The sequence below is a fragment of the Vulpes vulpes genome, chromosome 4, assembly GCF_048418805.1.
Source record: "Vulpes vulpes isolate BD-2025 chromosome 4, VulVul3, whole genome shotgun sequence".
Taxonomy (NCBI): Eukaryota; Metazoa; Chordata; class Mammalia; order Carnivora; family Canidae; genus Vulpes; species Vulpes vulpes.
In genome coordinates, this window is record NC_132783.1 from 135,816,009 (window position 1) to 135,829,561 (window position 13,553).

Below are 13,553 nucleotides of genomic sequence, written 5' to 3' on the forward strand. Positions count from 1 at the left end.
ATAGAGAGAGAGGCAGAGACACAAGCAGAGGGAGAAGCAGGCTCCCTTCACGAGCCTGATGTGGGACTCAATCCTGAACTCCAGGATCACACCCCAAGCTGAAGGCAGGAGCTCAATCGCTGAGCCACCCAGGTGTCCTTGTTTTGTTTAGTTCTTATGCTGACTTTTTTTTTTTAATGAAATATTATGTTGCCTAGGACTTGCTTCTATACTATTTAAGAACTAAGGGAAATTGTCTAGAATGGAACCAAAATAGGATTGGACATGTGTTGATAATTGCTGATGCTGTTTATCTTTCATATATATATATATATATATATATATATATATATATATATATATTTGACTATTTAAAATGCCCTAAAAGAGAGCAGGAATAAATGAGTTTACCATTTAAGCAGATCACATATAATTCAGTCCTAAACTATTTGTGTGTATGTGTGTGTATGCATGTGTGTGTAGTGAGAGAGATACGGGGAAAGGAATAAAATGATCAGATTCACAAGTTAGAATACAGTGTTATGAGTACAGACATGAATTTATCCAGAAGCAAGGAGATCATTAAGACCTTTCTCATTTTCGGGGATCCTTGGGTGGCTCAGCAGTTTAGTGCCGGCGTTTGGCCCAGGGTGTGATCCTGGAGTCCCAGGATCGAGTCCCACATCTGGCTCCTAGCATGGAGCCTGCTTCTCCCTCTGACTGTGTCTCTGCTTCTCTTTCTCTCTGTGTCTCTCATGAGTAAATAAATAATTTAAAAAAAAATACCTTTCTCATTTTCTGTAATATCAGTTACCGTACTGGCATACTCTTAATGTGCCGTAATTTCTCTACAGAATGATAAGGAAAACAATAATCAATTAAAAATGAAATGTGACAACCAAAGGGACGTTTTAGTAAAGGCAAGGAAAGCCTCGTATCTTGCAGTAGGAGTACAGAGAAAGTCAAGCATGAAATCTGAGACTTACTGTCTTGTGTAATTAACTTCAAAGGAAAGTAAACTCTCAAAGAATGCAGATTTGTTATATCAAAGACATTACCCCCATTGGGAAAATCTGGGACTGTAACACATGGAATCTAGACATGCAGATGACCATTCCTGAAGATTTTCATTCTTTTGATTCTGTGGAAACTTCTAAGCTTGAAGAAATGTTTCCTTTCTTCTTGATTAAGAAAAATCATCTCAGTAATCCCGAAAGGCAGCATCCATACCACTTACCATATGTCCTCATTTTGCTTCCTGGTTACTTGGCCTATACCATAGGTTTAAGTCACAATAACCAACTGAAGACATGCTGAGCTTGACAAGAAAGAAAGCACTATAATTTAACAAAACTGCAAACCTATCTGACCTATATTTGTAGCCACTTGGACAGTATGAGTGGCACTTGACTAAAAGATAATTTAACAAAGGGCTGAAAGATAAAATAGGGAAGAACTTATTTACTTGAGAATATTCTCTGGAGATAAAAGATTTAGCATCCTAGAAAAAACTCAGGAGATTGTGCAAATTAACTAATTTAGGTGGCTCCCAGTGGCGTGGTACACATGATGGCCAAGCTGAGCAAAATCACAATGTGTAAATCACCATGTCAGATAATGGATAAAGACATTAAAAAGTTCAAGGAAATGGACATGTCAGAATAGATATAATATGTACAATCAGAAGATGAGCATGATGATTATGGTCTTGGGGAAAGCCCAAAGAACATAGAGGAAATCACTTACTCACTTTAAATGTACAATAAACATGAATAACCTGGTGAGAAAAACAGGAACATCGTTAAAAAGTTCAGTGGGGCTCAATTTTTCAGTCTAGAGCTAGAGATAAATGGGCTCTTTTAGAACTTGTCTAGCTGAAAACAATGGCCACGTATGGACTTTGAAACTGTACAGTGCAGAGGCAGCATTTAACTGCCACCGACAGGTGGTACTTAACCATAGATACTGTGATGGGTAGCAGAATTGGAGTAGCAGTCCTGGGAACCCAATCCAAAGGGCCTTGTAGGAATGGTTAATAGAATATGACATCCCTGGAGGCAAAATAAACCGGTGGCAGACAAATATACTACTCAGCTTAAACCAGCAAAATAAAGCAAGATTGAATATCTGGAAACCTGAAGGTGGCCACATTAATAAAAATATCATCCCTTTAAGAGTTTCCAGACCTGAGCCCATTGGTTAGAATTAGAACCTATTGTACTTTGGTTTTTCAAGTAGAATAATACCATAGCACCATAGTATGTGCATGCAATAATGATTTACTCAGTTTTTCCCCAAAGGAAATTATACCATTTTCTCAATTGACTATAAATTAGGAGATGAGGGCTACCCACATATTTCTAACACTTGTTAGCACTGAGTTTTGGTGACTTTGACCTATGAGTACTTTGAAATATTATCATGGCCTTCCTAGTTGTATGGGGACCAGGAAATAAATGGCTTACACTAACTCCCTGGTGGTCATTTTCCTGAACCCTGAAGATTTAGCTGGTGTTACATACTTAGAAGTCACACAAACCTCCAAATTGTGTCCTTGGTTGTGGATAACTACCAAAATGGGGAAAGCCAAGTGGAAGCTTCTGAAGCCATTCCTTCCATGACCAAGTTATTAAAAAGAAATAAAAATTGTATTTTATATGTATTGCAGAATTTAGGCAACTCCTCCCAGCTTTATGTTTCTGGTAGATGCAAGGATGATGGTCCTTCTCATATTCCCCATTAAGTTATTAACATTGCCCCTGTAGAAACCAGATGGGGCCCGGAAAGTGACTTTAAAGTCAATCCAGTAGTTACCCTGATCAATGCTTCCATGATGGATGTGGTAAGTTTGTTTAAACAGACATAACCTCGGGTTAATAGTATGTGGATACTGATATGACATGTGCATTCTTCTCAATTTCTATTAAGAAAAAAAAATCAGGAAATTTTTGTCACTTAAAATGTACATTAAACACTGAAAGTTTGCCCTTGAATAGTAACTCCCTTTTCCTCTCATAGTATAGTCAAAAAAGATCTGGACTATCTAAAGATTGCAGAGAGCAGTACATGAACCTATTATTTTGAGGATGGCATATTGATCTATTTAATTAGTTTGCACCCTGAAAGTTTTTGTAAGACACATCTACTCTAGAGGATGAAATAATCATGGTGGCAAAAATGGAGACTGATAGCATGGATTTTTATTTATTAGGGCTGACCTAGCTGCCAAATGTCCAACTTGTAAGCAACAAAATCAAAATAAATCTTCTAAATGCTACAATTTCTAAGACATACTATCTACTTGGTAGCAAGTTGACTACTTTGAACCTCTTTCATAATTTTAATAGATTCACATTCTAGATAAGAGTTTCCCTTTTGGGGCACCTGGGTAGCTCAGTTGGTTAAGCATCTGCCTTCGGCTCAGGTCATGATCTCAGGGTCCTGGGATCGAGCCCTGCATGGGGCTCCCTGCTCAGAGGGGAGCCTACTTCTCCCTCTCCCTGTGCCTGCTGCCCCCCACTGCTGTTGCTCCCTCCCTTTCTCCACAAAATAAATAAAATCTTCAAAAATGTTCCCTTTCTAATCTGATGAATCTCAGCAGAAAGACCCACTATCTCATGGTTCACCAAATATTTGATCCATCTGTGTTAGGGTCTGTAATAAATTGCACCATATTTCACAGCAAAGGAAGTTTGAGTGTTGGTCCATGGCCAGAAGGTCAACTAGTCTTTTCACATATTGCACCAGGCTGACAAGACATCTGAACAGCCTACTGGAGACACAGGTGAAGTTTTACCACGATGGCTACACTCTACAAGCTCTAAGTAGGGTTAGAGCTTCTGGACCCCAAGGAGGTTGTCTTAGCAGCTTAGGCTATTGCAACAAAATACCATAGTCTCATAGACTGAGTGGCTTTAAAGACTCAAATTTATTTCTCATAATTCTGGAGGCTAAGATGTCCAATATCAAGGGGCCAGCAGATTCACTTCCTGATGAAAGTCCTTTTCTTGGCTTGCAGACAGACACAGTCTCTTTATGTCCTCACATAGATGGGAGAGAGGAAGAGGGAAAGGAAGAAAGAAAATATACTCTGGCTCTTTCTATACTTATGTTGGCACTAATTCCATTATAGATACTCCACCCTCATAATCTTAACTAAATCTAATTATGGCCCAAAAGTCCCAGCTCTAAATACCATCACATTCAAGGTTAAAGCTTCAACATATAATTGGGGGGTAGGGGAGTGCACAAATATTTAGTCCAAAACAGATATATATTATTATCCAAGGGGTCTAAAAAATGCATTAAAACTCTAACCTATGGTCACCCCTTTGGGGTAATTCCTTATACTGAAAGAATTTTAGACAGGAAATAAGTCATCATGTTGAGGTAATTGATCCTAGTGATCAAAAGGAGACAGGGCATCTGTCACATGCCAGGTGCACGAAGGAATACATGTGGGACCTCCGTGATTTCTGTATTTCTTGGTATTCCCTTGCCTAACAGTGACTATTTATGGACAGGTGTAATAACCTTGTCCTAAGAAAGTTACAGTGACTTGTGGCTGAGACCCCTTTATCATGATACCCGGTGAGCCACCAAGGCCACCAGAGGTGGTAGCTAATGGTGAGAAGAAAGGAAATGCAGACTACCTATAGCAACGAGGCCCATAGCACATCCCACTGATCTCTCACACCCACCAGAAAATATGTAGACAATTGAATCCAATAAGCACATGGTTAAGTATGGAGAGCTGTTGCTATGTCCTTCTTTCCAGAACAACTTAACGTACAATTATGGGAAATTTGGTCAGAAAAGAGCCTGAAACTGTCCCTTCTTCCCTGGTCTACCTCAAATGCCAAGAACCAGCTCACCCAAAAGGACTCGGTTCCTCCTAAGGGGGTTCACATTTGGTGAATGGGTGAGGTGGGTAGAAAGGTCTGGCTATTGTAGTCTGACAGGAGACACTCTGAAAGGTGGTATTTGCCCAGATATCTCCATGGGGTGGCATATAGTTGTCTTGGGATTGTATCATAATTTAACTCCTTTCTCTGAGTCCAGTCCTGATGCAGGACTTCATCTTAAATAAACATGTTGTGCCCTAAATGCACCTGTTTCTGAACTTTTTGAACAACCTAACCTGCAGTGATATCTATATATTTATTTGTATGCATATGCAGGTAATATATAATCTTAGATATAAATTACATGTTCTAGAGACTGCTCTGTACTCTTCCCCCACCTAACTACATATCCTATTACTTTCATTTTATAGCGATCTCCCTTATTCCTTTTTGTAGTTGCATAAACTCAATTGCATGGAAGGGCCACAGTTTATGATGGAGAATTGGGTGGGTTATTTACAATCTAGTGCTTTAAATCATACTGTGTATAATCATGCAAATTACTAATTAGTGTTTTAGCAAATGTATCTCTGAAATTATTCCTAGAAAGAGTTGAAGGGACAAAGGGTGAATGTATGCTTATTTTGTTAGGAATTGTCAAATTGGTCTTCCTTAGAAGGCATATTGGTTTGCATTCCAAATATTTAAGAATTTTCCAATATTTTTAATAGATTGTTGTAAAAATTTTAGATCACTGCCACAGTAAATGATAAACGGTATCTCAATATTATTACATTATTGATTTACCTTTGCATGATGAATTTATGATTTTTATTTCTTTTACTGTGAATTAACTCTTGTGGGTATTTTTAATTTTTCCCCTCAATATTTAAGACCTCTTCATAGATTAGAGATACCTTATTTTTTCCTGTTTTTTAAATAGCAAACATTTTTTCAGTTTTTCTTTTTGTTTCTTATTTTGCAAAGTTTATTATTTTTATTTTTATCTACTCTAATTTATCGACATTTTATTTCCTTTGGATGGTGAATAAGAGCTTTAAATTTTATGTACACTCTACAAATGAATTTTATTTCTTTTCATTGATTTTTTTTTTTTTTTTTAATTAGGGCTGCGAGTCATTTGGAAATTATTTTCCTGGATGTTTTAGAGAATGAATCCAAATCTGTCTTCTGAATTTTTTCCATATGTATGTCAAGTTTGAGATCTCTGTGCTATCACTTTATCTTCTGTTTCCTCCAATCTTAGGTACTTTTTTTTTTTTTTTTTTTTTTAAGATTTTATCCATCCATTCATGAGAGATATACAAAGGGAGAAGCAGAGACATAGGCAGAGGGAGAAGCAGGCTCCATGGAGCAAGCCCCCATGTGGGACTTGATCGCAGGACCTCGGGATCACACTCTGAGCCAAAGGACGCTCAATCACTGAGCCACCCAGGCGTCCCCTGAGGTACATTTCTGCATCCTTTTTCTAGTTTATTCTTGTAGGTAGTCATGTTTTATTGTTACAACCTCATGGAATGATGCTAGCTTCGTATTTTTATGCCAATATATTTGTGTGGGTTTCAAATGTATTCCTGTTCTGCTTCTTGTTTCTCAAAGCAGTGGCCCTCGTAGTAGGTGTGGTTAATTTTATACCACTTGACTGGGTGGCCTAGACATTTTTGTCAAATATTAATCTGGGTGTGTCCGTAAGGGTGTTTCTAGACGAGATTAACATTTGAATTGGTAGATTGAGTAAAGCAGATTATTCTCCCTAATGTAGGTGCCTCTCATTCAATCAATGAAAACCTGAATGGAACAAAAAAGGCTGAGTAAGAGGGAACTTCTCCTGTCTGACATCTAGCTGGGACATTAGTTTTCTCTTTATGTTGGGTATTCTTTGGTCTCAAACCTGCAGGCTTTCTCCTGGAACTTAGACCAATGAGTCGATAGGTGCTCAGGCCTTTGGATTCAGACTGGAATTACATTTTTTAATTTTTTTTTTTTTATTGGAGTTCAATTCGCCAACGTATAGCATGTCACCCAGTGCTCACCCTGTCAAGTGCCCTCCTCAGTGCCTGTCACCCAGTCTCCCCGTCCCCCCACCCACCTCCCCTACCACTACCCCTTGTCCCTTTCCCAGAGTTAGGAGTCTCTTATGTTCTGTCATCCTCACTGATATTTCCCATTCATCAGCTCTTCTTGCTTTCCAGCTTTTTGACTACAGATCTTGGGACTTTTCTGCCATCATAATCAAGTGAGCCAGTTCCTTATAATAAATTTCTCTCTTTGTGTGTGTGTGTGTGTGTGTGTGTGTGTGTGTGTGTGTGTGTATTTGGTTCTATTCTCCTGTTAAACTCTGAAAATTACAGATTTTTGTAGTGAGGGAGCCTCTTTTGTGAGTAGATATGATAAATTTTATGCTCAAGGATGTACTCTTCTGTTGTCACTGTTTAGTATTCAAAAATACAGCCTCTTTGTTGGTCATGACTCTGTATCTTAGATTTAGTGTGGTTCTAACTCTATTGTCCTGCAAGCTTTAGGCCTTGATGGTTTTTTGTTTGTTTGTTTGTTTGTTTGTTTGTTTGTTTGCTTTGGCCTTGACTTTTAAAGTAATGCTTCACTTTTAATGTTGTATTATTTGGGGATATTGCTTTCTGTGATCTATTTACTCTGGATCTGTTTGCTTCTAGCATCATAACAATCTTTTTGTGGAATTTCTAGTCCTCCTACCTTCTTAGCACAATGTTCCCAACAGTGTTTTCTGCAGGGTACAACTTTGCTTTTGTAAAACATATTTGTGGCATGTACAGTGATGCCTGGGGATTTAGACTGTCGTGGTTGATCTCCTTGCCCCAGTGTGTTTCTCTGGGTCTTTTTTTGCCATGTCTCTGAAACCTGAAGCCTGCAAGTTCTTACAGTAATTCAGATTGTTCTAGACACTTTTGTGATCAAGTTTTTGTTTGTTATTCCTGAGTCCCATGACCCGTATGGTCCTTCAGTGTTTACCTGCCTCTTCTCATCTACCACTGGCCAGCAGCTGACCCAGCATGGATCTGATTCTGTAAAGTGGTTTGGCCACACCACTCACCCTCAGAGGTTCTTAGAGGATTTCCTGCCATGTAATTCCAGTGAATATGTCATCTGTGAATTATTCAACTTGCTATTTCTTAAGGTCTGTCTGGTTTTTATGAGACAGTTTGGGGAGATTTAAAGAAATGGCTGTAGTCATGATCCTGTTGTTAGTGGCTTAGAAATAATTTTTATATTTATTCATAATCAGTCTAGGATCAGGCCCTAGACTGAAAGCGGTGCCAAACCACTGAACCCCCCGGGCTGCCCTATATTTTATAAATCTTTATAAGTGACTAAAAACAATCCTTGTTGTGTATTAGCAATTAATAACTTAACATGTACTACAGTTCATATGTGATGCATTTTGCTACTTAAACATTGGGTTATTTCTACTCTCAGCCTAAAACTTAAGAATATATACATAAAATCAAGAAATCATGTGCTAGAAAAATGAGCAGAACAAAACTATAGGTAACATCAAAATCATATGCAGATATATCTTCAAATTTCATATAGAAACTCCAAAGTTGAATTAATTTTATTTATATGTTCATGATATCTTAATCATTCTTTTATATGACTAAAGTTTCCTCAGGAATTTCTAAAATTGAATATGAGATCAAAATAAACATTTATAAAGTAATTTTTTGCACATTTACTTACTAAGATACAGTAGCAGAACAACTTTGACTCTTACTGTTCTTTTTGAAATTTTACTTAAAATATATTTTTGGTAAGTGGTGGGAAATATTTTATTTACATATTGAAATATTTTTTCCTGGATATTATGCTACATCCAATAAAATTATAACACATTAGCAGAAACTACCTTAATAGAATGCAGTTTGGGAAGATGATATTTTGGTAGAAAAATCATCTTTCTGTTATGCAAACGTTTTTTCTTTTTATCTATTGCTAATATTCTTTTTTTTTCTTAATGTATAATTAAATGTATAGTTAATCAGTACCTTAAATCCAACAACCCATATTAAATGTTTTTCCTATGGAAAATTATACTTTATATCACTGTTTTGATGGGTTCTTTCACAGCTTTGAAAGTATACCAGACTTAACTTTCCGGTTTTATAGTTCCCCACCATCCTATGGCTATTTTGTCCCAGCACCACATCATATTATTCTAATCCTGAATGTTTGAAAGAAACATTTATTATTAGAACTATCTTGAAAGTGTTTGCAATTTTTTGTACAGGTACTTTTGAAATTTACAGGCAAAAAAGATCTGTAGACAAGTCTTTTCCATTCTTAGAAGACAAACCCTAGCACATTTTCAACAATTTATTTGACTTTCACTGCCCATGTCTTCTAAGCAATCAATTTATCTTTCTCTGCAGAGTCTGTGAACAGGACTGCATTTCCAATTGACAGGTGCAGGGATTTCCCTGGTTAGCTACCCCTTTGCTCTTTTTCCTGTGCTGTCACCAGAGAGAAATGACTGTAGGCCTTGGCAATGAAAATATTTTCTGACAAATAGTGCCATCCATGTAGAAAGAGGACAACATATGTCCATATGCAAAACTCCTTTTGACACCCTTCTTTCTAATAGAGTTTGTGCTTTCTATGGCTGTACAAATCATTCTAGTATTCACAAAAGAATTTACAAAAGAATGTACTGGGGGCCAAAGCAATGGCCACTGGCTTCTTCATGTGAAATTTGTTGGGTAAATGAAGATCATCTTTAGTACTCTGCTGTTCATTTTTTCCAAGTTGTATCTGTAGAACTTTTTCTTTTTTTAAGATTTTATTTATTTATTCATGAGACATACACACACACACACACACACACACACACACAGAGGCAAAGACATAGGCAGAGAGAAAAGCAGTCACCATGCAAGGAGCCGGATGCGGGACTCGATCCCTGGACTCCAGGAACATGCCCTGGGTAGAAAGCAGGCGCTCAACTGCTGAGCCACCCAGGAGTCCCATCTGTAGAACTTTTTTTTTGTTTTTCTTTTCCTGTCTATTTCATGTCTAAATATCTAAGTAATATGAAAAAGGTATCCTAATGGAAAAGGAGCAATAGTTACCTACTAGAGAGGCAGGAAGTCATATGGAGACACCAGTTTGAAAGAAAGGGCCTAGGGCCTGTTTTATTCAAAGCTAAGTCTTTAAGTGTGCTTCTCTGTGTCTCTCTTGCTTTCTTTTCTCTCTCACACAAAGGTTGGCCTATCTGTGAATGAGCACTGTGCATCTTTAGTGTGAACACATGGTACTATGTAACCTCTCCTGGTGGATTTTTATTTCATATATCATTTTAAGTGGGCAATAAAATATATTGCCACTTAAGACATTAAGAATAGTGGCTTTACAATGGGGCACTTGTAAAAGAAGATGGCATTAATTTTCCGAACAATTCTGCCTAGAAAATCTGTTAGTAAGGAGAGCCTTGGAAATGGAAATAAGCCAGAGAGGTTCTTGCTACTGAGGATCTTTGCTGAGCTGATCTTTTTGGTAGAATCCCATGGTCCTTATTTTACATAAGTGTCTTAACTTTTATCCCTTGATAGAACACAAGAAAAATAACAAATGTGTGTCTAAGAATCATGCCCTTGCTTCAAATTAGTTCTGCTCAATTTTCCATTGCTAGGATTAAAACCTCTCAGCTTTCTCCCATGGTTCAAGGTGGTCACTTTGTGCTTCTTAAATTTATATAGAGCATCTAAAATGAATTCCTCTGATATTGTCTGATTGTTGTACCTATCACTGTCATAACATAAATAGCATAATTATATAATGACTTACACGTGTTTTGCTCTAACGGTGTTTGTTTTGCTGTGTCAAACTTTAAGATATAAAATGCTTTGGGAAAAAGGTAGATTTTCTTGTTTGATGGTTACCATTAAGGTTTGATGGTTATCGACAAGCAAGCTTCATATTATAAATGGTCTTGAAAATGACAAAAAAAAATTGTTTACAAATTCAGTGTAATCAACCCTTGTCTTAAAATAGTAACATTATGGATTAACTAACAAATATGCTGACAAAATTCCATATTCATTATTCCTCCTAGAAATCACTTAGGTGATGTTCATTTGGTGGATTTAAAAGTTTATTTATATGACTTTTTTAGTCAAAAACTTTTATTTTGTTAAAAAATGTTATGAACAGAATAATAAAAGTCATTCAGGACCTATAATGGTAAATGTAGGCATCAAATAACATTGTTTTATGGAAAAAAACAAAAAAACAAAAACTATGTAGAACACCTGTGGACCCAAGGGTCTTATTTTATGCATCAAAGGAGAGTCTAATGATTTCTTATTACTGACTGCAAGAGTCATGGTACCTGACACATATGTTTATATTAAGTGGATCTTCTTTTGGTAGAAATTAACAATCAACCCATTTATCCAGGTTATTTTTTTTTAAAGATTTTATTCATGTATTCATGAGAGACACAGATTGAGAGAGAGAGACAGAGACACAGGCAGAGGGAGAAGCAGGCTCCATGCAGGGAGCCTGATGTAGGACTGGATCCCCGGTCTTCAGGATCACACCCTGGGCTGAAGGCGGTGCTAAATCGCTGAGCCACCCCACCCCGGGTACCCTCCAAGTTAAATTCTAATGATGCCCTCATTGGGCATTATTACGATAAGTCCTAATTCAACTAATACAGCATAAACCTATATGTCCTTGATAGTTATTTCATATTCAGTCTTCTTTATCTCTTAAAATATTAAAAGAGACTATGCATAAGATAAAGTATCCATTAATCCAGGAATATTCTTGGAGCAATCTAGACAGTGGCCCATGAACTTGACTCAGTCTACTGAGTTTAAATTTTGGTTTTATCTATTATTAGGTATGTCACCTTGGAAAAGTTATGACCCCTTAAAGTATCAGCTTCCTCATCTATAAAATAATTCTAGCACTTAATTCCTGGGTTATTGTGAAGGCTAAGTGATAGAGTATATGAGATTATTAGAACAAATCTAGGCACCTAGAAAACACAAAATAAGTGGCAGTTAATTTGTTAGCCAGCCCAAAGCATTAGCTATGTTTTTCCTTCCAGGAGCAAGACAATCACTAAATAGCACTCAAAGCTCTGTTCTTTTTTTAAAACTTAAGGAAAAAAAGTTGAGATGTGCTGAAGAGATAGCATCAGAATCTCTCATTTTGGCATCGTTTCTTTGGCACAGGCAAGTTGATTCTTTCCTAACATGCACCTAATATACCTTGTTTGCCTTTTGAAAATTTATGCTGCTATTAAACATCAAAACTTGTGTCACATGGAAATGCCTTCCTGGGAGGGTGCGCTGTTACTGTGGAATCATCTGTTTGTGCTATCATTAGGTACAAAAGCTTTGAAGTAAGACCTAAAGCCAAAATTCTCACAGATGTTGCATGGAAATAAACTTCAAAAAGGAGGCACAGTGTTCATTCACAGACAGGTAAACATCTGTGAGAGAGAGAAAGGAAAGCTGAGAGACAGAGAGGCTCACTTAAAGGCTTAGCTTTGAACAAAACAGGCCCCAGGCCTTTTCTTTCAAATTGATGTCTCTATTTCTATGGCTTCCTGCTCTCTACTAGGTAACTATTGAAGCCTCCCTTTCTGAACTAATTTACATTGACCTCTTCCTTAACTCCCACTAGTTTCTTTTAAAGTAAGGTTTGTTTTCCCTAATGAGGATCGGCTGGGAGCCGGGGTGACCAAAAGAAAATAAATTCCCTTTTAACAAGCTATGCCTCTGTTTAGGCTGGTATTTGGGGAAGAGGAGAGGCCAAGAATACATACAAGATCTGGAGTCTGCAGGTTTAAAATTGGAGATCCTATAAATGTAATGTATGTAAACTCACCACATCTTTATTAAGAAATTGTTATATTCCAGACACGGAGGCTACAAAATAAGGACAAGCAAAGCCATAAAAAGAATGACCATTTCCGATAACTCTTGGGCCATCAATTAAACCCTTTCTCTATTTTTAATAAATGTACAAAATTTAGGTCGAGTTTTACTGTCATAAAATTCTTCTTTTTCTGTTTATCAGCTGATGGCTTGGAAATACTGATGCCATCATAGAATGAACAACAAGAAAACAAAACTACAAATTAGAAAGGGTCAATCTATCAGGATGATAACTTGATCTTTCAAAGCCTACAGCTTACTCAAAACCCCAAAATAATTTCACCGAACAGTATTGTAACCGGAGATAAACAGCCCAGCTCCCTTTGAGTTTTCAGGTCTCTTGTCTTCTATTATTAGTTTATCATATGATTTATTTTTCAAATAACAAGGATCTGACAAATTTGTGCCACTAAATCTCTTCACTACTTTGATCTCCATTATGCTTTAGGGCAAAACAGTTTATGTGATGCTCAGCTTTATGGAATGTAGATACTTTGCCCTTCAAGTACAAGCCAAGCTTCCTTCACCTCCAAGCATTCTGGAACTGATCGATGGCAAGCCTGCCTCAAAAAGTCTTTTCTCTTCTTATCCTTGGTAAGAATATATCAATAAATAGGAAGAGGTGAGGACGCTACCAAAGCCTGTGAGCACAACTTCTCATTTCATCAGCTCTGCTGATGTTACCTCTGGCTCAGAGGTTCCATTTCCTCTGCCTCTATGGGATGCGTCAGGATTGCTTTGACAGCAAGCCCCAAAGGCATATGGCAGAAAGTTTCTTGCTTCTCAA